The sequence below is a fragment of the Neolamprologus multifasciatus genome, chromosome 3 (assembly GCF_963576455.1).
Source record: "Neolamprologus multifasciatus chromosome 3, fNeoMul1.2, whole genome shotgun sequence".
In the NCBI taxonomy this organism is placed as follows: domain Eukaryota; kingdom Metazoa; phylum Chordata; class Actinopteri; order Cichliformes; family Cichlidae; genus Neolamprologus; species Neolamprologus multifasciatus.
This window is the reverse complement of record NC_140441.1, coordinates 16,927,201-16,951,007: the sequence shown is the minus strand read 5'-3', so window position 1 is coordinate 16,951,007 and position 23,807 is coordinate 16,927,201. Positions and strand designations below refer to the sequence as shown.

Below are 23,807 nucleotides of genomic sequence, written 5' to 3'. Positions count from 1 at the left end.
CAGAGAGCTAAATTAAATACAATATCAAATCGGATGCTGAGACTGCCTTGACAAAATAAAAAATACATTATTCCAGGAATAATCACTCTGTCCAAGCGGCAAATTGGAGCTTAGTTTTATAGCAGGATAAGGTTTGGGAAAATGCAGACTAAAAATATTAAAATAAAATTATATATATATATATATATATATATAAATATATATATATATACAGTGTTGGGAAGGTTACTTTTAAAATGTATTCCATTACAGAATAAAGAATACATGGCCCAAAATGTATTCTGTAACGTATTCCGTTACGTTACTCAATGAGAGTAACGTATTCTGAATACTTTGGATTACTTAATATATTATCATGCTGTTTACAACTACATGAATGTACTATTGCTGTGTGATTTATTACTGTTACTGAAGGTCCGCGGCTCCGGACCGTAGTAAAGGGACCTCTGGCTAATACGGTGGGTTCTGTGTCGGGCTCATAGCCGAAAACTAGCTTTACTTTGTTGTCTGGGTCAACTTTGCTAGCAAGAGAGGTGTTGAAAGGCTGCTCCAACAGAACTTATTGTTTTTGGAGGAAAACACGAACACGGTGTACAGTCGAGTCTTAATAGCTTACTTACAACTGGGCTCGTCAGGCACTCTTCTTGGCTGCAGTGGTTATTATTATATTTACATGCTTCCAGCTCCCGTTTCTGCTCGATGACAGCTAGTACTTTTCCTTTTTCTCCTCGCTCACAGACACATAACGGGTATGGCAGTCCATTCTCCCTGCAGCACGGACTACACTGCCTATGATGCTACATTCTTTAGAGCTATACCTGTAGCATTCTGCCTATTAGCTTAGCACAACAACAACAAAAAGGCCTCTCTCACCCAGGAAACACAGAGAGAGAGCATAGACCCTGTAACCATGGCAACCGTGACGCTGCGGCCTAGAACCAGTGTTGCCAACTTAGCGACTTTGTCGCTATATTTAGCGAGTTTTCAGACCCCCTAGCGACTTTTTTTATAGAAAAAGTCGCTAAAAAAAGACGTGAAAGCCATATAGCTTTTACTCTCAACAAGCAGCGGGTGCTGTAACGCAGTCAGTTCTTCTTTTACTCTTATGCTGTTTTGTGGATCAGGTTTAAAACTACTTATAAACACACACACACCGAAAGTAACTCCACCAGAGTGCCTATTTCGGGTCACTTTTGCCGGTCCAAGCCCGGGTAAAGGAGCAGGGTTGGAATTGTGACATTACAAAAAACAATAATTGCTAAAAGAAATTTAATTTGTAGTTCTAAATAAATTCTAAATGCATTTAGGACGTTTTTTGCTCACTTTATGTCTCGTCCACGATGTTATTTCTCTCTCCAGCATCGTAGGTTACAATTACATTAGCATGACCAATTATGCAAATTAGGTGATGACGTCATTTAGCGACTTCTAGCGACTTTTAGGACAAACCAATAGCGATTTTCCTTACTGAGGAGTTGGCAACACTGCCTGGAACAACAGAACGTAGCTGTCAAACAAAACCCAAACAGGCCTGACCCGCGACAATATGAAACAGGAAAATACCGCCGTGTAATCCATTTATTTCAACAAAGTAACTGTATTCTAAATACCACCTTTTAAAACGGTAACTGTAACAGAATACAGTTACTCATATTTTGTATTTTAAATACGTAACGGCGGTACATGTATTTCGTTACTCCCCAACACTGTATGTATATATATATATATATATATATATATATATATATATATATATATATATATATATATATGACAAAGTTCAAAGCTAGGATTGCTGGCATGTGCTTGTTTCCCCCCTATATCTCAGGAGAGCTTTTTTTCAGTGGGATGGAGACAATTAGAATTTGTGTGTGCTAGTGAGAGCTACACGGCACATCACACAGCACAGCCTATTAACCAGCAACTACTTGCACAGGTGTTACTTAAGAAATTATCACATAAAATGAAGAACACTATCACAGTTGTTAATTTCCTCTCCCAAAAAAAGTAGAAGAAGAAAAAAAAGTGTGGGCTTAGGTACTGAAACTGGCATCGCGCGCCAAAAGAACACATCATAAAATACATATTTATGAGAAAGGCTTGGACCCTGTTCAACGTAGAGAAAGCGGGGGTCTGGGGTGGGGGAGAAAAAAGGCCGAACGCTAGTCCAGCATTGCCAGCTCGTCTTGTATTCCAGAAGGAGCCTTATGATACATTATGGTGCTGACGTTTCAAGGGTACTTGTTCTGAGGGGATTTAGGATAACTCCCTTAGATAAGCTGGCCAACATTTAGCAGACCTAGCAACAACTGTAGCGTCTGTTCTCAGCCACATCAAGGAGACTTCTTCATTACGGCCCTCGCAACTTTTTTCCTTGTCTCTGTCGTTTTTGTTTTTTCCGTAACTGTGGTGCGTGCCAACGGAGCCAAGATGCAACCTGACAGTTTTAATTAACTGAAGAGTTTACCTGACAAAGCCGGTTGATAAGAAAAGTAAGGAATGTGGTTGTTGGGGCGAGGGGGTGGGCGTTGTGTGACTGCGTTAAAAAAGAATGGCAAAGAAAAAAAGTAGGAAGCAATGACGGACATAAATCTGTTAAGACAATGTAAGTCAGATCCACAGCTGGTGATGGTATCAAAATGCCAAATGAATAAATAAATTTAAAAAGTGTACGTTCATTAATCATGGGTGGAAGCGTTGTTTTAAACGTGCTGAACACTCATCTCCTTTGGTATGATGACATTGCAGTGTTAAAAGCTACAGAAGATGTTTGGCTTTGCTGATTTACTACTAAACACCTCACGCAATCTTGACATTGATAATGCTCCCGTGCTCCTCCAACCGGGTGAGACTCAAATGTGTTATGTTGTAATTAGTCATGCTGTGTTGACTGCTTTGTCAATGACACCTGATATGAAAAAAAAAACATCTTGGAAAGCCGGATAGGAAAACCTGAAGAAATTCCACACACGCATGCTAAAAGGAAATCCTAACACACAGATACCTCGGGATTTGCTGCCGTACCCGTCACCATTACGGTGTAATTCCTCTCCTGCAAAATTGTTGGAGGTTTCACATATTTTACAGAAGCTTTATTATAAACTCTCTCCTTCTTCCTCTGTTTTTACTCCAATGCTTCGGTGCATTAAAGATAACCAGAAGTCAAATACAGTACGCCAGCTGTTTTACATGCTTTTTCCATGTACTTTACATATTTAAATACACAACTACTAGTTTACATCTGAGTCATTGTCCCCGCACTGTGTTTGCTGCACCACTTCACTCTGCTTAGGGTCAAGAAGACAAATCCACTCTGAAATATATTTCAGAATAAGAAATCAGACGTATACGGTACATTTCACTCATTGAGTGTTTGCATTTTAAATTCAAATACAACGCAGGAATGCTAATGCTTGTGGAGCATTGTTGCTAAAGGTGGAGCACAAGGATAAGAAATTACTAAAAATGTAAATAGTAATGTTATTTTATTAATTTTATGGAAATATCATTTAAAAAAATCAGATTTATTATAACCTGATGTAAATATAAGTTTTTTCCTAAACCAGCGGAATAAAAATCTGATGTGAACAATGAGTCAAAAAATAAATAAATTGGACTGTACCTACATGGAAGCAGAACTTAAAACTATAAACACATAATTAAATGACCCACATTTCTATTCTCAGAGATAAAGAAAGAGAAGTCCAACTACTACAGTGCCTGATGTATTGCTATGTGTAATCATTGTTTTCATTACTGCTCAGGCTTAGTTTTGATGTAAGATATGATTTCTTGCCTTTTAAAATACCACAAAATAAAAAAAGCTCTCCATTATAATATCTTAAAGGCCAAGATGTCCAGTCCAGAACCCAAAGATCTTTAATATAGCGAAAAACTTAAGCAAACACGAACAATTCAAATCATCTGGACCATGTTATGAAAAATGTTCCCCGGGCAAATAACATCTTTTTAGTGACTCCTCACTTTGACTTGTGGCCGGCGTTGACTGTAGATTTTCATTTTAAACCTTATAAATGTTGGATTTCATCACACACAGCGCTCTCGTTTCACCAATACAGACGGTGAGATAGCCATCGCGCTGATTCGCATCACTGCCCCGGTGGGCACCTCTCCGTCACTTCACGACCTGAGGAAACCGAAAATGATTTCTATTAATCCGGAGACCTTCTATTCAGCGTCGCTGTAACAATGCTAAACTTGATCCTCGCTGTTATCTGATGGGGACATACGAAGTGCGATATAACTAGTCACGCATGCTTGAAGCCCTCCCACGTAACGCTATGTAATGAAGTAGGATCAGGTTAAGTAGCATGTCTCCGATTTTCAACTGCTTCATGTCCAGATGCTTATCGCACCGGCAGGGAGGGCTTAGTAATTTTTATGAGACAGACAGTGTGTTCATGCAAATGAAGTGTCTCATATAAAATGAATATTAATCAAGCCCACTGTCTGCATACAGTATGATTGATGAGCACTCACTCGGAAATCTTAGGAGATGAGCTGAGATGATTAAAACCGAGATGATCCTTTCCGTCTACAGTTAAAGATTATTTTTTCCACTCGGTTGAGCTTCCAAACCTTGCTGATGGCTTAAAATTGAGCGGTCAATTTTATAACGCTAAACTCAGCTGAAATGTCATAATCGCGCTTTGCTAATGCGAGCTGAAAGGTGTGAAAAACCAAAGGTAAATGGAGAGTGGTCTTTTAAAGGCACTGCGTGCATCCTTGGAGCCTGACAACGTGAGCAGCAAGGCATTCACTCATACAAATGCTTTTCCACAAGGGACCCCAACACAGCTAGCCACTGACAGGCAGATAATAGCGCTAACTTTAGCCTGTACAGTGTCTGAATGCTCCTATATGATAGGCTTGTTGAGTGTGACTGATGGCCTGGGTTAAATAATGGGGCCCTACCTCCGCTCCTCCTCGCACACAAAGGCACTGTAACCCCTCCTGACACATAGGACACTTCCCAACTGGAAGACAATGGCAACACAATCCATTAGAGGAAATTACTTGTGTGCACAATAAAAAAAAATAAAAAATCAAACCTGGGTGCAAAAACGAATAAAACAAATTACCATTACAAATATTTAACAGTACACCGGGATGCTATAGCAATGAGCTGAACCCCCACAAGGGAGAGAAATAAAAACACACAGGCAGTTGGGTGAATAAATGCAGATGGATGCCTCGTTTAAAGGCAAGGCAAATCTGCCTTGAGACAGTTCTCCATTATAATGCAAAGCTCAGGCACTATCCATTTTCCACGTCTTCCTTCTTTCAATCCTCCCTCTCTTCTTCTCTCGGCATATCTTGCCTAATGCAGCACAAATGGATCCCAGACAAAGAAAAAGAAAGAGAGAGAGGAAGAGGCGGGTAATAGGAAGGACAGGAAAGAGAGAAGGATGGACTATTGAGATTTGTGGAGGAATGTACAGTAAAAAGGACTAGAGGATAAGAGGATGGGAGGACAGAAAGGGAGAGGTAGAGGGGGGATAATGAATGATGGATTGAAAAAGGAATAAAACCCAGTAAAAGCGAGAGGAAGACGTAAGGTTGGGGGGATCACATGAACTGATGTTTCAAGGTAATTAATCACTGACTAGATTCAATGTACAGCCTTCACGTCAGCTGTTGTTGCCATACTGGCTCAGGTGGACAGGTTACCATGACAACCTCACCTGTTGGCCATTAATCACCTTGCAGGAGCAATTGGCATGCTGTGCCCACAAACACGGCAAGTCATTATGTGGCCAGGATTGATTTTGGATTCGAGCTAAAAGGGCCTCATATTACGTGGCTACGGGAGACTGAAGCAGACACCACTCAAAGCAAAGATACTTACATTTGTATGAGCACAACGGGGCCTAGATATAGGTATAAAACGCAGTGACCTCAAAGTTGAACGCCACGCAACCTCAGGGAAAGTATGGATTTCCTCTAGGCAGCAGCATCGATATATTGCCATTATGTTATGCTGACACAGCTGTTTTCAGAGATACGGATGGATAGCATTGGCAGGGTTGGATATAATTCTGAGATAAAAACCATTTCTTCATCTTCCAGCTGACAGTACCAACTTAATTTTAATAAGTGTTAGCGGCTCTAAGGATGGCAGCATGTGTTTGTTAGCTTACTAAGTTTTAACACTGGATGGATGATTTTGAGATTTGGTAGGTGGACAGACCTCAAAGAAATTGGGGGTTACATAATACGATTTTGACATCGGTGGTTATCACGACTGAATACCACAGTACACGTTTGGCAATGTAGCCACAACAGAAGCATTACAATTTCAGAGTGAAATATCTCACCCATACTTCCCCATCACCATCTGTTTCATGGTAGCATGCCAGTGTCCAAAACTATAGATGGCTAAAATTGTGTAGGAGGGTTGTTACTATAGTAGAATTTCAACCGGATACAGATACAATTTTTGATACCAATAATTGTAATAGATTACATTAAGAAAAACTGAAAGTAAAAATATTTAAATAAAGTTAATCAACAATACTAGTCCATGCATATGTTCAGCAACTGCCTGTTTATTTACTATGCTGCTGGTGGCTTGGCACATTATTTATGTCGCTGATAAAACAGTTTATTAAATAGAGTTTGTAACATAAGCTGCAATTGTTTCTGTCTTGTTGCTGCTAGACTTTTCTCAGCTTTAGTCTGGGACATAACAGAAACATAACACTTTTTAGACACAAAGAATTATGTTGAATTAACACTGTCCTTTGACTTTGCAGACGGGCAGGGCTGATAACATTGCCTACCTCCCACCCACATTAACATTAGCTTTTATTATTAGCCGCTAACTTAATAACTTAATAGATGGCTAATGTGGGGTAATTGGTAATAGCCACATGACTAATGTTTAGATATTTGTTACTGTTCACACGTTCAGCTGCTAGTGAGGGGAGGAGCTTTGTGCCTGCATGTCTGTTGGTACCGATACTGATTCAAATGAGTATCTAAACTCATTTATTTGCTTTTCTGAATATCTTATTTTTTTACTTTTTAAATTGCATAGTGCTATATGCGGGGCATTATGAATGATGGACTTGTAACAGTCAAAACGTCAGATGAAGAACGCAAAAGTAGAAGTAGTATCAACTAATAATCAGCCGGCAGAGGAACACGGGTCACCAACAGCTACAGCAGTACCAGTGCTAGTTATTCAAGGAGCAATGAAGGAATCTCATAGCACTGATTTGTGTTTAGACTTTGTTAAATTTTCATATATGAGCGTAGAACATCCTTTTTAGCGCCACGGACCGGACAATATTTTCATGGACCGGCCTTTAAGGTTTCGCGGATAAATACAACAAAATACAACAAAATAAAACCAATAAAACGAAGATATATTCATAACACACGGGAAAAGACCCAGGGAAACTGAGTTAATGATAAAAACAATTCAAAAATAACGATAAAAACCCTGAAAACCATAGATTTCACACCCAACCCTCAACTCTCTCGGCCCGGTACCAAACGACTCACGGACCGGTACCGGTCTGTGGCACAGGGGTTGAGGACCGCTGGCGTAGAAGGTATTATGTGTGGTCAGAGGTTTGGCAACTGATTTCCTACGAAGCTAACGTTAAAATCTGCAATCATCTTTTCCAGTGAAGGCACAATTTCTGTGCTTGATTTGAACACAACTCTGTTGAAATTCATGGAGAACACAAGCAAGTGTGTCATTTTCCACTTTGCAATGTCCCAACTCATGTATCCAAATTGTGGCAAAGTCATGTTAACAGCTTGACATTAGCATTGAGCTCAACCCGTGTGAATGGACATATGGGGAAAGACAGCTAGGCTATAGGCTGTGAAACTCTAGAATCTATATCTGAATTCTCCTCCTAATAAAAGTTTAGTTTGAATTGGCTTTCAAAATATCTACAAGCCACTTTACTGCTTTCAGAATGAACAACATATGGTCAGTTGAAAACCACATGAAGCATTGTGAACACGAGCCAGAAAGCTTACAAAGAAATATAATACAAGCTGCACCCTTCAACGCCTGAAACAAAGCCGAACCCAACCATTTTTCTAATTACTGGTGTCATTTTTCAGCACAGTCTGAACTCAGATGAATCCATGTTTGGAGGGCATCTGCTCAGAAAAATCTCAATTTACTTTCTTTGTATTTGACTTTTTCAGATCTCAATTTCCTTCCATTTTGTATTCCCTCTAACTGCATTTGCATAATTTTCCAATTGACACTTCATTCCCTGCCAGATTTGAGAAGGAAGGGGAAATCGCAACCGTACAAACACACACGCACGCAACGCACACACACAGACGCCCGCAGACACACACAAACAACAACAGCAATTTCAGCTCAGCCTCTGAGTCAGGGGTACAGCAAATTCCAATGTCAATAACACTGATCCCAATGGTGCATGCATTTCAATATCATTATGTGATGCTGAGCCAAGTGCACGAAATATAATGAAATCTTAAAACACGAATTGCACGGCATCCATGGCCAGGCAAATGTGATGCACATTTTCAGCAACTACATAATGTATCATGCTGCATGCACTCAACACAGACTTGATTACAATGTTAATTCTGCCTTCCATCTGGTCCTGCGTGTCTGTGTTAGTGTTGTTGACCGCAAATTGCGATGGTGTATCTAGGTGGCATAATTATTGTAGCATGAGTGTTACCGATGGCAAGAATATGTTGTAAATGGTCTGGAAATGAGAGGTATGACTGTGTCACAAGCAACCACAGTGGTCACGGCCACAGGGAATTCAAATGGCTTCCACCTGGACTCCACTTGCAGCAAAATTAGAGGCAGAGCAAGACAGGCAGAGGAGGTGGAGGGGGGTGAGACGACGGAAGCAGAAAGATCTGGTTGTTTGAACAGAAGGCATGTGTGTTTATATACGCGTACGTGTCCATCAGTGACCACTCGAGCTAGAATTCTTGAACGAAAGCCTGAGTGATGGTGTAGGTTCACAAAAGGGAAGCAGGGAGGGGAGCCAAGCCCATGAGTCACTGGATCATTTTTGGTTGCCTGGAAGTGTCAAAAAAGGTTTAAAGCGATGACAGTGGACACAGATAGCAGAGTCGTTAGCTATTAGTCATCATACATGATATGCTTCCAAAGCACTAGACTTCTTCAGAAAAAGTTCTCAAGGCTTTCTGAAGGTCTCCCAATGTTTTTCTTTGGAGATCGGCTGCTTTTTCACTCATTTTCACTTTAGCCCTTGGATTTTTTGTTTGTTTTGCTTAAGCCACCTACAACTAATCTACAAATTATTCAAGCGTAAAAAATGCACCTAACTCAAGCGATGAACTTAGCCAAAAAACACCCCCCCAAAAAGCCTAACTTTAAATTGCCTCTATGCACTTTGTTGCTAGCAGCCTGTCATAAAAAGAAAACACATCATTTGTTCCCACTTCTTCAGCGGAATCAATGAAAAATGCCAGATAACACATTTTGACAGGCACAAAATAGTATTTTTTGTACCAACAAGGTGATTCACCAAGAGGTGTTAGCCAAAAACTTGGCATATCTCACCATGGTGTGCAGTGCGTCCTTAACAACATTAAGGAAAGCTGACAAGTGGAGGACAAAAGAAGAACTCGCAGCTTTAGAAAAGAAAAACAACTATCTACAGCAGAGGAACAGTATTTGAAAGTCGCGTCTTTAAGAAATACAAAAAAAGATTGTTTTTGAGCATATCAATGATCCCAAGCACATGCAGTAAAAGCATACCTGGATGGAAAAAAACACAGCGGAACACTATCAGTCATGAATTGGTCTCTCGAGAGCCTGGACCTCAACATTGTTGAAGTAGCGTGGGATCATCTTTACAGGGAACGGAACAAAAGGCAGACAACATCCAAAGAAGAGCTTTGAATGTCTTCAAGGAAGCCTGGACAATTATTCCTGAAGGAAATTGCGAGACAGCTGCCTGAAAGTTGAGGCTGTGCTGAGGAATAAAGGTGGTCGTAGCAAATATTGACTTTCAAGCTTGTTAGAATTGTACAAACTCTGGTTTTGGCTGCTATCCTTTATTCCCATGTATTTTTGCAGATGTTTCAATAAATCACCATCTTCCTAGCAAAAAAAAAAAGTGCATTTGATTTCAAGTTATGTGCATGTTTTTTTCTTCAGAAAGCTCCCACTAACAGATTTTCTGTCACTCTTGATTAATGTCAGTGAGACGATTTTACATTTCCAAACAGAGAAGGACCACACTCCCTGTAAAGAGTAATGTGACAATCTCATTTGTGAACTCAGAAGGAGAAAATTCACCGCTCACTAGAAGGTCCTTTTATCGAGGCTTAACGGTGACATTTCAGTCAAAGCAAATCTTTTGTTACAACCAGCTCTGCCCTTTTATTGTGTGAAATGTCCCAGTCCTCGCGACGTTCCTAAATGTGCAAATATCAATATGAAGGCGTGAACAAATAATCGATGCAGCAAATATAGTGTGGTATGTTTTCTTTGCAGGAAGTTGTTGGCTCAATGGGACCAGAACTGGCACATATCCTTTCATTGATCGTTGTCAGGTTTTTATTTTCTTGTTCCCATTTTCATCCTGACCCATGTTTCTACCCCTTTAATTGTGTTAAACCCGTGCATTCAGCGGCTTATTATTTTTAGTGACCTCGTTCAAAGTAGTCTTTAAAAGCCATAAAAAGTACTCAAAGACAACATTTAACACTCGAAGAATGTGTTCGGAGAACCAAAGCAAACAGCCCAAAGAACCCAGACGCATTCTTTGTGGTCATCGACAGTCGGCGCCCTTATTGAATCAGACCGCGTCTTATTCACCTGGTGTTTAAGGGTAAATAATCATCCAAACATAGTTGGCGCTGGGGTTAAAGGTGAATTGCTTCGTAGGCTCCTTTAGTGTTGTCTGGCGGCTTTTAGAAAATGCAGGCTGAAACGTGAGAGAGCTGCTCTCGTCCGAGACCCCGGTGACCCGGCTTTGGAGTGATCGATTAGGGAGCAAGAATAAACTTGCAAATGCCTGGTGCAAGACTCGAGGGCTGACTTTCAACTAAAAAAAAGAAGTTCATAGGTAAGGGAAGAATGTGGATAATGCTGAAAGGTTTTTACCTTTTAAAGTTATATACTGATACATTTATATTGAATTTGACTGTCTGCCCATGCACAATGCTTTGAAAATACTAATAATTTTAAGAAAAGAAGCACCGATAGTAGCTGCCAGCCCAGATAAGATCATATGAAGCATGAGTTAATATGATCTTGGCTCAAATCTTTATGGTCCGCATTCACCCCGGAAAGCCCTCCCTTACCTAACACCTTCTGTTCTCTTCCCTGAGTTCGACTTATCAGGAAATGCTCAAAGATAATCATCTGTAATTGGGCGTTTTGTTTTTTCCCAGCTGTAGGGAAGAGGTGCCTGCCGAGTAATCTATGGAAGAAGTGCAGAGAGCTGGCAGGCAGTGAGGACCCAAAGTCCTCACTTAGACTAGTACAGAATGAAGTTTGATGAAAGTCTGATTGGTCTGGGCAAACATCCTCATGGGGTATGTCTCTGGACAAAGAGAGCAATACTCTCCTCTTCTGTCCAGGAAAAAGCTCTCAGGTCTGACAAATCACAGCCAGTCTCGAGGTGCCTGGTCTCACTTTTAGATTTATATCAACCTCAATCTAAATGTCTGCTGAATTTCAGGAAACCTGTTTTTTTCTCCCTTTTTCTTTCTCCTGATCTTACCTATTGTCCACACACACACACTTTCAAACACATGCTAACACTGTACAGTTACTTATTTCACATTAGGTTTGTGTGTGTGTGTTAAAAAGAAAAAGTGAAAGATGGCATTTGAGCCCGAGCTAATGGACTACTTGTGTTATACACTCAGCAGCATGGACGTACATGCTGTGCTACTTAAAAAAAAAAGCCATTTAGGATCTATTGGCTTAATTTCACTAGATGCTGACTAATTCTAATTAAGTCATTAAAAACTTGGTGTGATGTACAAATCTGCAAAGGCGAGGGACTTAATGAAGTGAAATGGAGGCCGGCGAAGTGCGAACCACACCGACACCGGGTAGATGCTATCGGTGGCGACTCTGTCTAATTTCTGTGCGAATGCAATAGTAAAGGCCAGTTAGTTAGATGTTTTAGACATCAAACCAGGAGAGTATCTGCAGTCTGCAGCGGGGGGAGATAATGCATTGTGGGAGTTTTGCATTTTTATGTACCTTCACTTTGGGAAGGGAACCACACACACTTATATATACACAATCCAACGACCTTGCCCTGCCTGTGTCTCTTGGCTGAGTGGTAGAATGTGTTTGGGTTGGACTCAGCAGGCAACCTATCTAAAACTAAAAGAGGAGGTCTCCTGGGGTGAGGCAGCCACACAACGGGGGTAGTTAGCGAATGTCAAAGTCCAAAAACGCTGTGCAAAATGTGGCTTTTACAGCGCTGTGATTGGAGCGTGCATGTGGACTGATGCGACGCACTTTAATGGAAAGTCTATTACAGGAAAAACCTCTAGTCCAAGACTTAAGAATGCACAATATGGATTCAAATGAGGGGTTTGGGCGGATGGACCTGGAAGGCATAACAATTGTGGTGTGATTGGCCTGGAAAGCATAATAATAAGGTTTGCACCCAGAAGACGTGATATGGTGTGTTTGTTGGCAGCTCGGATACACCACAGAAGACGCGCGGTCTCATTGTATAACAAACGCTCTTGCACAATTGCTCCCGCAAACTCTCTCACGCCCCCACCCCACCACCGAGCTCGTGCTCTGCCCCATTCCTCCTTTGTCTCTCCAAAATACACTTCAATTTACATAGCGTACAATCATCAAGACTTGTGATCCGGGTCCAAGTCCTAATTGCACTCTGGTGTAATGTTATTCATCCACTTTACTCCACAGCCACAAACACCGTTCTGCCATCTCCACGGAGTGAATGAAAACGAGGGAGTCGGTAATTGCTTTTGACTTCCTGGAGTACACCAACTCAAATATACAGAAAAACTGCACAAAGCCCCTCAGAACTCAACATTATTAATGAGACTGCCTCCTGTGTGTGCCGGTGGTACAACAGAAGACACAGTGGATGTCATTAGCTCTTTCCTAATCAATAGGGAATATGTCAATGCTGGGCTGGTCTTTGGGAATGACCTACAGTGCAATTTGGGCAACGAGAGTGGCCCAAAAAAAAAAAAAAGGAAGTGATCCAAAAAGTTTTTTTCAATGCAAAGTAAGGATTTTGAACCAATTAGCAATCTTGTTTTAGCAGACAAGTTAAATTAATAGATTAATACATACTACGTACGTGCATAATAGAATAATGCAAGAGTTTTTTAACACACTCGATCGTATAATAATTTAGTAACTATATTGGCTCAATAGGGATTATAATGTTAATCTGTCAGTTAGAGAACTAGACTGAAATATGTGACAGAATATGAGTTTTTCATCATATTAAGTCTCTTTATTGACAGTTGTATGAGTTGTCATAACATTTGTATATGCATTCATGGTTCCCAGATGATGAGCCTCTAATGAGCCCTTTTATCCGCTGCCTATTCCTATTATGGGCTGTATGTTTCAAAAATTATACAAAATACTGCACACGTAGGCTGTGCCCGTGATCACATTTCCAACAAGCTGACCCCTTATGAGCCCCACTACAACCAAAGATCCTGTGGTAGAGGTCTGTTTTTAATTACTAGGTCAAGGTTAAAAACGAGAGGAGGGCCTCTCGACTCTGAAACAATCAAGGGATCAGGGAGGCTCGCTCTGTTTCCCCATTTAAAATCTTCTTAAAAAGACTATTTTCAGTTAAACTTACTATCTTTATCAATTATCTAGCAGTATCACTTTCATCAGCATCGCTTGTAGTTTGCGTTTAGTGCTAATTAGCAACGCTAGCACACATGACACACACACTAACACCGCGATCACGTCGGCAGTTAGCTTAAATCCAGCGTCGCCGTTTAAGTCGAAGGGACAGGCTGGCGTTTTGAAAAATCCAGTAAGACAAAAATCTGATGATGTATTCCCATCTGGAATGCCACTTGTTGTAAATTTAGAAACTCTGCGGGCCACGCGCTGACTCACGGTGTCAGTATCAAACCGTTTTGACACTGATGCCAATCTGACAGTGGTTTGTTTTGCATCACTGTTGAGTCTCATTCCTCCAAACCCTTCTCAGACGGAAAAATATTGACTCCAATTCTGGGGAGTCCTGTCAGCCACCTCTCTAGAGGGGCACCTGAAGCGCAGCCGAAAGTGACTTCCCACCCCTCCATCCTTTCTCGTTTGATTCTCCTCATTTCATTTCTGCATCAGCCCGACACTGGAATGTTATTCAACCTGCACGACAGGCCATCAGGAGCGAGGAGGGGGGCTAACTTTAAAGCAGGCTCTGAAACTCTATCCTACACGCTACCCCTTCTCCATGCACCCCAACCCCGAGTCCCCCGCTAACGCTCGCCAGAAGAAAGGAGACTTTTTTCTTATATTTCGGGAGTGCGAGGGCCTCGGTTTCAGCGTCAGAGACTTTCTTCTGACTTGGACATGGAGCAAAGACGGGTCTCTGCGAGTCACCACAAGGCTGGCACGCAGCTCCTGGACCAGTTGGTTTCAGCACAGGGGGGGAGTCTGGAGTGGGGGAGGGGAGCTCCCGGCTCTGACACTCGTCCAATACACACAGCTGATGCCCCGGGCTGGCAAGTCTAATAACATCATCTGTGTGAGACATTACTGGTGGATCTCATGTTTAATATGTCCATCGGGAGGGGTGGAAATATTATGACTGCAGCCAACACCACAATGCTCATGTCAAGAATTTCAGAATGGATATGGTTAGGCAACTCTTGGCAAAGCCAGTCATACAAATTGAAAAATGAAAACTGCTCCACGACTAGCATAATTACGGGTGCCTCTGATTAACAGATGACTTAGAACTCCCACAGCAGGGGCAGCCGTCCCTCTAAAAATCTGTTGCCATCTTGTGTTTGAAGAGGCTTCATCAAATCCGATGGATACTTCCAAACCGAGGCTGACAAATGAGTAGTGTGACACATGCGGTAAAGGGAGGATTAAAATGTGAACATTTAAGTGGCAGAGCCTTATTTTAGATATGACCAGAGGTGGTGGGGAGAGTGAAGATTATATAGCGAACAGTATTTTATTGACAATATAAGAAATGGCCTTATTTGTAATACCATATGCCTAATATTGACTCCACATGGTGTCACCTGCATGTGCTTGTAATCTGATGCATTTTAGCAATAAAGAGGAGAATCGGCTGCGTGTGTGCGCAGATGTCACCTTTGGAAGGGTGTTTAGTCTCGCGTGGCTCAAAGCTGGTAAAAATCTTTTCACATATTGCATCGTTGATGGTTAGTTATGTAAAGAAACTATTAAAGTTCAGGACTGTGATTGTGTTTGTTAAAAAGCCACACTTATTGCCCAGTCCTATGTACTGTATGACTGGGCACACGTTACTTGTTGAGCTTCCTTAAACTAGAACCTGACCAATGTGGGACTTTTAAGTCTGATACCAATACTGATATTTGATGGTTTTAAAAAAGCCGATATCTCGCCGATATTACACGCATGTACCAGTAGAGGGAGATATTTTACCTCAAGCCAACATGAAAGTAATCCTGGGAAAGCATTTATATACATAGCTACCTAGATTAATTGTTTCTGGCACAGAATGAGCCTGGAATGTACTTCATACCTTACTTCAGTGGTTCCCAAACTTTTTTTGCTGGGCTCCCCTTGTTTTACAAGAAAAATGTTTGCGCCAGCAAATACAAGTAATCTGCAATAAATTACAGGTAGTAAGAAAATAAACTACTAACTCTTTTACGCTATGGTCACACCTTCACGGGTATTTTTGAAAACGCAGCTATTTCGTCCACGCGTAAACTGCGTTTCGAATCACCGAAAACGGAGATTTTTTTAAACTCCTTTTTTTGCGTTTACGTGTGGACGAGGAATACAGAGTTCGTCACGCAACGTCAAAGGTATGTGCCTTTTTTCACGTCACATTATTGTTTACATGAGATGAATTGCAGAATGGGAGACAAAATACTGTTAATCTGACTATCTGCAGGTTTTACACGCTTACATATACACACGCAGTTACTGTTCCTCCATTTACAAAGGCAGAGGCGTCACGGTGTGATTATTTTACATGTAGATGTTTTTTTCCTGTGTAATAATATTCAACATTGCTATCAATGCATTTTTCAAAAAATGCCTCTCTGTGCAAAATGGGTTTAAAAACATAAACAACTGTGGGATACTGTTTGTCCGTGATTTGAACAGCCCAGCGCTGCTCCTGACCCAGGGAAAACCAATCCTGCAGGGAGACCTACCTCGGCACTTGTGCAAGTGAAACCAAAGCGAAGATTTGCTTCACCATATTTTCTAGTCTTTGGCTTAGAATGAAGTTGGTTTGGAAACATATTCAGCGATGCTTCATCTCCTGCTTTGCGTTTCTGTAGGCGCCCCCCCCCCCTTTTCATTCCGCGCCCCCCCTAGGGGGCGGGCCCCACACTTTGGGAAGGTCTGCCTTACTTGATCAGTAGCGACTTCTTGGCTTTCAGTATATCATCTCCCCCTGCTGGTAATCCAACTTCTGCATGTGTGTCCGTTTCACACTCTGATATTGGTTTGGTTTCTCATTTACTCACTTTTTAAAATTTTCATCCATTGACAATCACAGATGTTCATACCGATACATCGACAAGTGAAGGGTATCGGCCAGGAGCTAATATCGGTATTTTACATCGGTCGGGATCTATTTCACCCCATCACAAACATACCTAATTGTATTTTTAAAACTGACAGTGGGAGAAAAAAAAATACTTAATGCTTTACTTACTTCAGCCAATAAAAAGCCCTGAACCAAACAGTGATTTTATACAAGTAAAGCTTGAAGCAGCTATTTGTCTACTCTACAGAGCCTCACCACAGCTCAGACACTGTTGAAAATACATGACTGAGTTAGAGTATTGCACTGGGTAACATATTCCTCCATCATCATGATCATGGGCATTGTAGTTATATTTTAAATCAATCCCTCATCATCTTTGCTGCTGTAAATTCTCTCTACAGCTGCACAAGTGTATTAGACACAGCTACAGTTCCCAACTAATGCGACATTTGTTGCTACCAGAAAATAATTTTGCTCTTTACAATGTGACTCAGTTAAGCAAACAAACAAAAAATCCAGTTTTCTGTTGGTTTAAGGGTTTGTCAGAAACTCCACTAACACTGCTACTTACAAGATTGCATCTTTGCCTATGTATTCAATTGAAAGACGCAAGCCTAAAGCAGTGGGGGGGAAAAAGAAACATCGTCTGAAACTGAAAAAAACTGTAGTGGGAGAATTTATGATTGCTGACTATGTGCATGTAATCACAACTTTTACAGTTATCGTGACAATAAACAGAGAAACGCAGTGCTTTCCAAACTCTACAGCCGATTTCCCTTAATCATTTGCTTTCATGTCTGCGTGTAAGCATGGTGGCTCCGTGAGATGAGTTCCCCTGCCAGTTCTGCCCCGATGGCGCCTTGCACCCCCGACATATCCCGACGCCATCTACTGAGAGGCCTGAAATTTTAACAGCCCTATCTTTGAAAAACATAGCTTTCATTCTTCTGACACATCACAGTGACTGAGTCTCTGAGGAGATGGATGATGGCAACATGTACTGCTGTGCTGCTGTTTTCTGTTGTCTAAACTGTGTGAGGAAAAGCCCACGAGCATGAACTGCAATCATTTCTGCTCCAATCGCCGCAGCCTTATCTGCATTTAAGCGGCATCTACTTTGACCGCAGATACTGCCCAAAGCTGAATTTAGGCATCAGCCCAAACACATTCCCTATGTGTTTGTGTGCTTGTGTATATATATATGCATGTATGCATTTCCAAGCCTCGTGTTTTAACAGTAATGTGAGCATGGGAAAGATTTCTCTGAATCATCATAATGACAACGAAGGTTTACAAAGGGTAATGTCATTTTATGTTACCAATAGTTGCACAAATTGGATTCGGAAAATGAGGCAGGAACGATAATTAAACTCATTCCAAAGAAACAATAACATAATAAATCAGGTGTAATATCAAAGGATGATGTCAAGTGGTAAGCAACATTTTTAGACCCAGATACCGACTGTAGCATTTCTTCTAAATCTCACTTCCACTGCCCTTTCCATCAGATGTGTTGGAAACCTGAGCAAATCATTTTTCTCTCCCTGTTCTTTTCTCACGTTTCACCCGGGACTGTCTGTGCTGCCTTTGAATGACGCTGCGCTTTAATTTCGTTTCTTTAAGGACAGCAACACGCGAGATATATCAACAACTATCCCAGCAGACGATCTGTCAAATGCACGGACCTGTCACCGAGATCGAAAGGGCACGTGTTAAGTGGAGTGACACAGAGAAATGTCCTCTGTTCAGTCTGACTCTGCGAGTCATTATTCAGATTGAAGCACACCTCAGCGATCCAGGGCCCGTATCCATGCACTGACGCTCAGCACAAATAGCGGCAATAACTCAGCGGATTTGAGCGATTTCCTCCACGTGCACTGTTGATGACAGCTTTTTTTGACGACCCCTTAAATATTTAAATGACTTAGACGAAGCTGTGTGTACGAGTATGGGATAAGGGCATGCATAAACACACAGCACAATCGTGACTCAAATTTCATGACAACTTTATTAAAATTTGATTAAACTTAGCGCTGCTGCTTAGCACCTCAGGTATTTCAAGAAGGCAATTATTGCCTATGAATATGCTGTTTCTTGCTTTTAGTATTATGCAGTGTTCCTTATGTCAGTGACTCATAATGTGGCCCGCATATACAAGTACCAATGCAATGGGTGATTTCAGAAGAATTTAATAACTTGATTCGTGCGCCTGCTGTAACTTTAATGGCTAATTCAGTGGTGGCACAGAAAGAGTAGGAGGGGAGAAATGAGGAAGACAGCCAGAGAGAGGCACTGGGAAGTTTTTTTTCTCTCTTGAAACATGAGCTGAAAGCAGCATCAGTAGCAGCGGGCGTGCACCAAATCCCAACTGACCTCGTTCACATGCAACTGGAAATGGTTTAGCCTGCCTCCATCAGTGCACACACCTGGATGAACATTAGCTAAACACACAAAACACCACTGAGAATTATCAATCAGTCAATCGATCAGATTATTTATAGAGCAATTTTCATTCAACTTGAAAACAACAACAATGGCCTGCTTTTGTACCGTTTTTAACATTTTCTTTTTTTCAGGTCTTTTCACTTGTGTAAAAATGGTTACCAGGAACAGTTACTAAGCTACTAAGCTAGTAACTTAGTAACTGCTACTAAGATAAAGATGATAACAATAGCCTCCAACCTCTGACAAACACTCGCAACCGGTCATTTCTCCCCTAGAAAACAGTGAATGCCAGGCAATTGCCAACTGCTATATGGGTACATGTGACTGGGCCAGTAAAATTTCACAAAAGCTTCCAACTGAAATGAATGACAGTTAACGTAGGCCAAGAGGGCCCTAATGCTTATGTTGCAATTGCAGAAACCCCAAACTAGCTTAACCCTAACCCAGCAGGGGTGATCAACTCTGATGATCTTATGTTGTTGACAATCAAGATTTTGCACAAAACCTGCTTTTGGGAGGGAAAACACAAATCCATCCATTCATCTATTTTCTTCTATTTATCTGATTCAGGGTTGCAGGGTAGCTGAAGACTCTCCCAGCTGTCACCGAATGAGACAAGCGGTACACCCACATCCATGCAGTTTGAATTATTGAATAAAAAAATATCAATCGTCCAAATTTTCCAACACTGCATTAACACAGCAGCATTGTGAATAGCTGTGAACTACGGCAGGAACAAGAAGTCACAGAGAGCAGAAGCTTCAACTCAGGTCTGAAGTTTTGGAATAAAATCAGAGCGAAAAGAAGATGTAGGTTTGTAAGTTAGGTCTTTAGCACGAGTGGAAGAGCAAGTTTTTGCATTCACAACCATATGCACAGCTAATCATGTGACTGCGAGTTCCGATTACATGGATTACATTACCTGTTACATTAAAAAAAGCTACAAACAGTGTCTAACTATTCTTTGGTTAATTAAGGATTCACTAACCTCCTGCTCATGTACTATTCCTGGGGACGTTTGCTTCAGAAACCCAAGCAAGGACTAGTTAAGATAGTATTGCATCTGCTGGGTCTGATCTTACATATGCCTCACATCTTATATTACTATTCAAACATTCATACAACAAACATGATTCCATCACTTATCTTCTGCATGAATCATCATTCACAGAGGATAACAGTGTGCACAGAGTTAGTCTGTTTTAGCATCATACCTTTAATGACACACATGTATGCAGAGGATAAAGAGTATATTTAAAATCCCCTTTTAACGGATTATAATGTTAGAGAGCACTTAAGTAACCTGATTACTTGGAAAAATCCGGCTATTCCAGAAATCAGATAATGTGAAATGACATCATCCTTGACCCTGATTACCGCCAACGAGCTTCTCATTTATATAACAGATTGAAAAGACAAAAAAGAAGCTGAGTGTAACCAGGTTACTTAAGTGCATGTAAACAGTGTGATTGTGAACTACATCATTTATTGTATGAAAGCAAAATGCTAGGTTTCGCAGCTGCGACTGGGCGAAGGGCTCAAGAACATCTGGTTAAAGTATCTGTATGTTTTTACTCTCTGTGCATGCCAGCTTCGAGTAGCTTGCTTTCCCTCAGCACGTTTCCTGCACTAAGTGGCACGTCAGCGCTGTGCAGCTGCAATCAAAACACACAGGGCACAAATGGCAAAGTCAGAACATGTCTTCATCCACATCTTCAGCCCGACATGCACGTTAAGCACCAGGGAGACGCAGTTAAGCCGAGCCCCGAAGCTCGGCTCACGTTTCAGACCAAATTGAGTGCGATAAGCACGAATGTACAGCTGCTTTTTGCACAACAGGAAACAAGCGCTAAGTGCATAGCTCGACTTTGTACAAACATGTTGACGGATAAGCTACGACCTAGACTTAAAATTTGATATTTTCCACTAAATAAATACAGCAGCGCCATTCCAGTCATGCAAAAAAACAAACAACCCCAAATCATTTTTGTTTAATTTCCAGTGATGGGTCCTATTTGAAATGATTGAAAATGAAATTATTTAGCGCCTGCAGTCTTTTTACACTGCTCCTTTATTATGCATCTGCAAAGCCATTTATCCCGTTATTGCTTTCTAATAGGGCAACATATTCTGGGTCACACTGTCAAACAGCCAGGGAGAAAAAAACATTAAATAAATAAAAAATCTTCTTGAATTAAAGCAGACAAGGCATTCGCAATTTGTGGGTGTTAAAATCGCTTAAATATGCGTGTAACGTCCCGGCTATCCGTGTGAAACTTGCCCTTCTCCTACATGAATTATAAATAACACAGACCTCGTGTTAGTGTGAAAAATGAAGCACTCAGATGAGTATAGTTTGAGGGTTCAAGGTGCCATATGGCTTCATATCAACTTTCAGCAGTGTTGTCAGTAAACTGATGGACAAAAGGATAAACTCAAGCTGTCTGGGAAAGATTAAAAAAAAAGAAGAAGAAGAAGAAGAAGTGGAAAATACTCATCAGAAGGATATCCTTGAGCTATTGCCTTCAGTATTGTGAGGCTTTGTCAAGACCTCAGTGAAGGTTACAAACACTGGCTTGCCTCTAACACACACATATATATATATATATATATATATATATATATATATATATATATATATATATATATATACACACATATATGCCTCTTACTATTGGTTATCTCGAAGTGAAACTCACTATAAAAGACAGCTGAGTTTTCAGCGTCCTCCATCAATGTCTCTACGCAGGCTCCTATACGCCGTAATAAATGGTCAGGCTCAAATCTGACAGCACAATAGATGGCTTTGAGTAAGTTGGATATCAGGCGAGGCGGCCCAAGAATAAATATTATTCTTTCTCTTAATATGTATGTATTCAAATTCCACAGCTGTGGAGGTCAGGTTATGAAAGTGAGATGTATCTGACGGGAGGCTGAAATGTGGGCAAAAAAAAAAAAAAAAGAACAACAGCTTTGGTGCCGCTTGTCATGACGTGTTGAGTAATACATCCCAAGGGTGCCCAAGTAAAGTACATCGATCTGTTTATCTTCGGAGGGGGGCTGGGGAGGTATTGGCCGAGAACACTACAGGAAAACCAGTCTGAAAATCTTTCCGCTTCACCGTCCTTGATATTTCCGTGCAAGTTAAAAATCACTGCATTTGTTTTTAGTCCCCCCCAAATAGATCTGCTTCGAAGGTCAAAAGGAAAACTGCAGTCAAGCAACCTGATAGAGTTTTCTTGTGCATCATCTTGCTTTTTCTGGTCGTCTCCACAGTAGCGCCATGCAAATAACACACTCTGCTGGTTTATCGATCGGTTCCACAGATGCAAACAGCAGGTTTAAATGGAAAAGCTACGGCCGCGTGGAGAGAAAAGTAATACGAACTGATGAGCTCGGTCTATGTGGGAACGCTGCCCGTTTAACATGTCTTTAAGACTGCGAGAGCAGCAACATATCATTAGAGCTCTCGTTTCTGCAAGGGGAAATTATTAGTTGGCTGATCGCGTCGAGGTTCAGCCAGAAAGATTGATTAAATCTGTCAGATCACATTTAGAATTAATGATCCTTGGGAGACGCGGCACATCCAAATACAGATCGTTGTTGTTACAAACAAAAAACCCAGACTTGTCCATACAACAATAAAAAATCATAATCACATTTTTGGATTAACATGACCCAGAAATTTCCTATAGCCTGAGTAAGAACTGAACAGAAACGCAGCATTTTATGTCCTTTTCCATGCACAATCAGTGGAGACTGAAAGAACAGGCAGGGGAACCGAAATGGCTCATTATTCAATCTTACTATTTACCTCTAGAAATCTGGATAATGGTCTCCTGTCCACTAAACACAGCCTACTTTGAAATTACAGGACAAATGCCAGATTTCCATCTTTATAGGACATTAAACAAAAGAGCCAGAAAAATTACATCCAATATTCCTCCCTATGTTCTGGCAGCAGAAATGGATTACAACATCCAAGCCATAGATTACTGAAATCCAAACCAGTGGACAATGCAGTGGAAAAACCACGTCGCGCAAGGATTATGGGGAAAGAGGCATGGAAAGTAGAATGTATGGACAAAGAAAAGAACAGAGGTTCACAGTAAACGGAGTTTATTTACATCATCCTCGTCTTCGTTACAGTAAAAAATAGAGCACTTTCTCCAGGGATTCGGAATGACAATGTTCCTTTTTGGTGTTACACCAGAGGATCTTTTTCCTGTGAGCATTACGTGCTGGAAATAACTCCTCAGGTGAGAGCCCTTAGGGACACATCCGGAGGAAGTGGGCTGCTATCATAACCAGCTCGTCTCCAAATACTTCATCTGAGAAGCTGACTTCTTGAGGAGGTGTTGGAAAAAGTGCCTTCCGAAGTATTATTTTCACACAGTGTAGTAGCCCTCTCCCAACGGGAGCGAACAGTGAGCTCAAGAGGACAACTAAAATAAATTTATATGAGCTGGACAATGAAAGCCCAATATAGTCTCTAAAGTGTGCTTTGGTTCAAAGTTTAGGTAAAGATATAAATAAAGTTTTCTCTCTTCCTTGCGGTCGTTTTATGTCCAAGCTGACGTGCATCTATTTAGTTAAAAGCACAGAAAAGGCCGGGGCCATTTTTCAAAAATTGATGACGGC

At 41.1% G+C, this 23,807-nt stretch overlaps 1 protein-coding gene across 12 annotated transcripts in view; it reads right to left on the bottom strand.

The window, feature by feature from the left end:
• The window catches only part of LOC146521807 (adhesion G protein-coupled receptor L3), a 281,489-nt gene that overhangs the window by 211,848 nt on the left and 45,834 nt on the right, over positions 1–23,807 (bottom strand). The gene's annotated exons all lie outside the window — the stretch shown is intronic.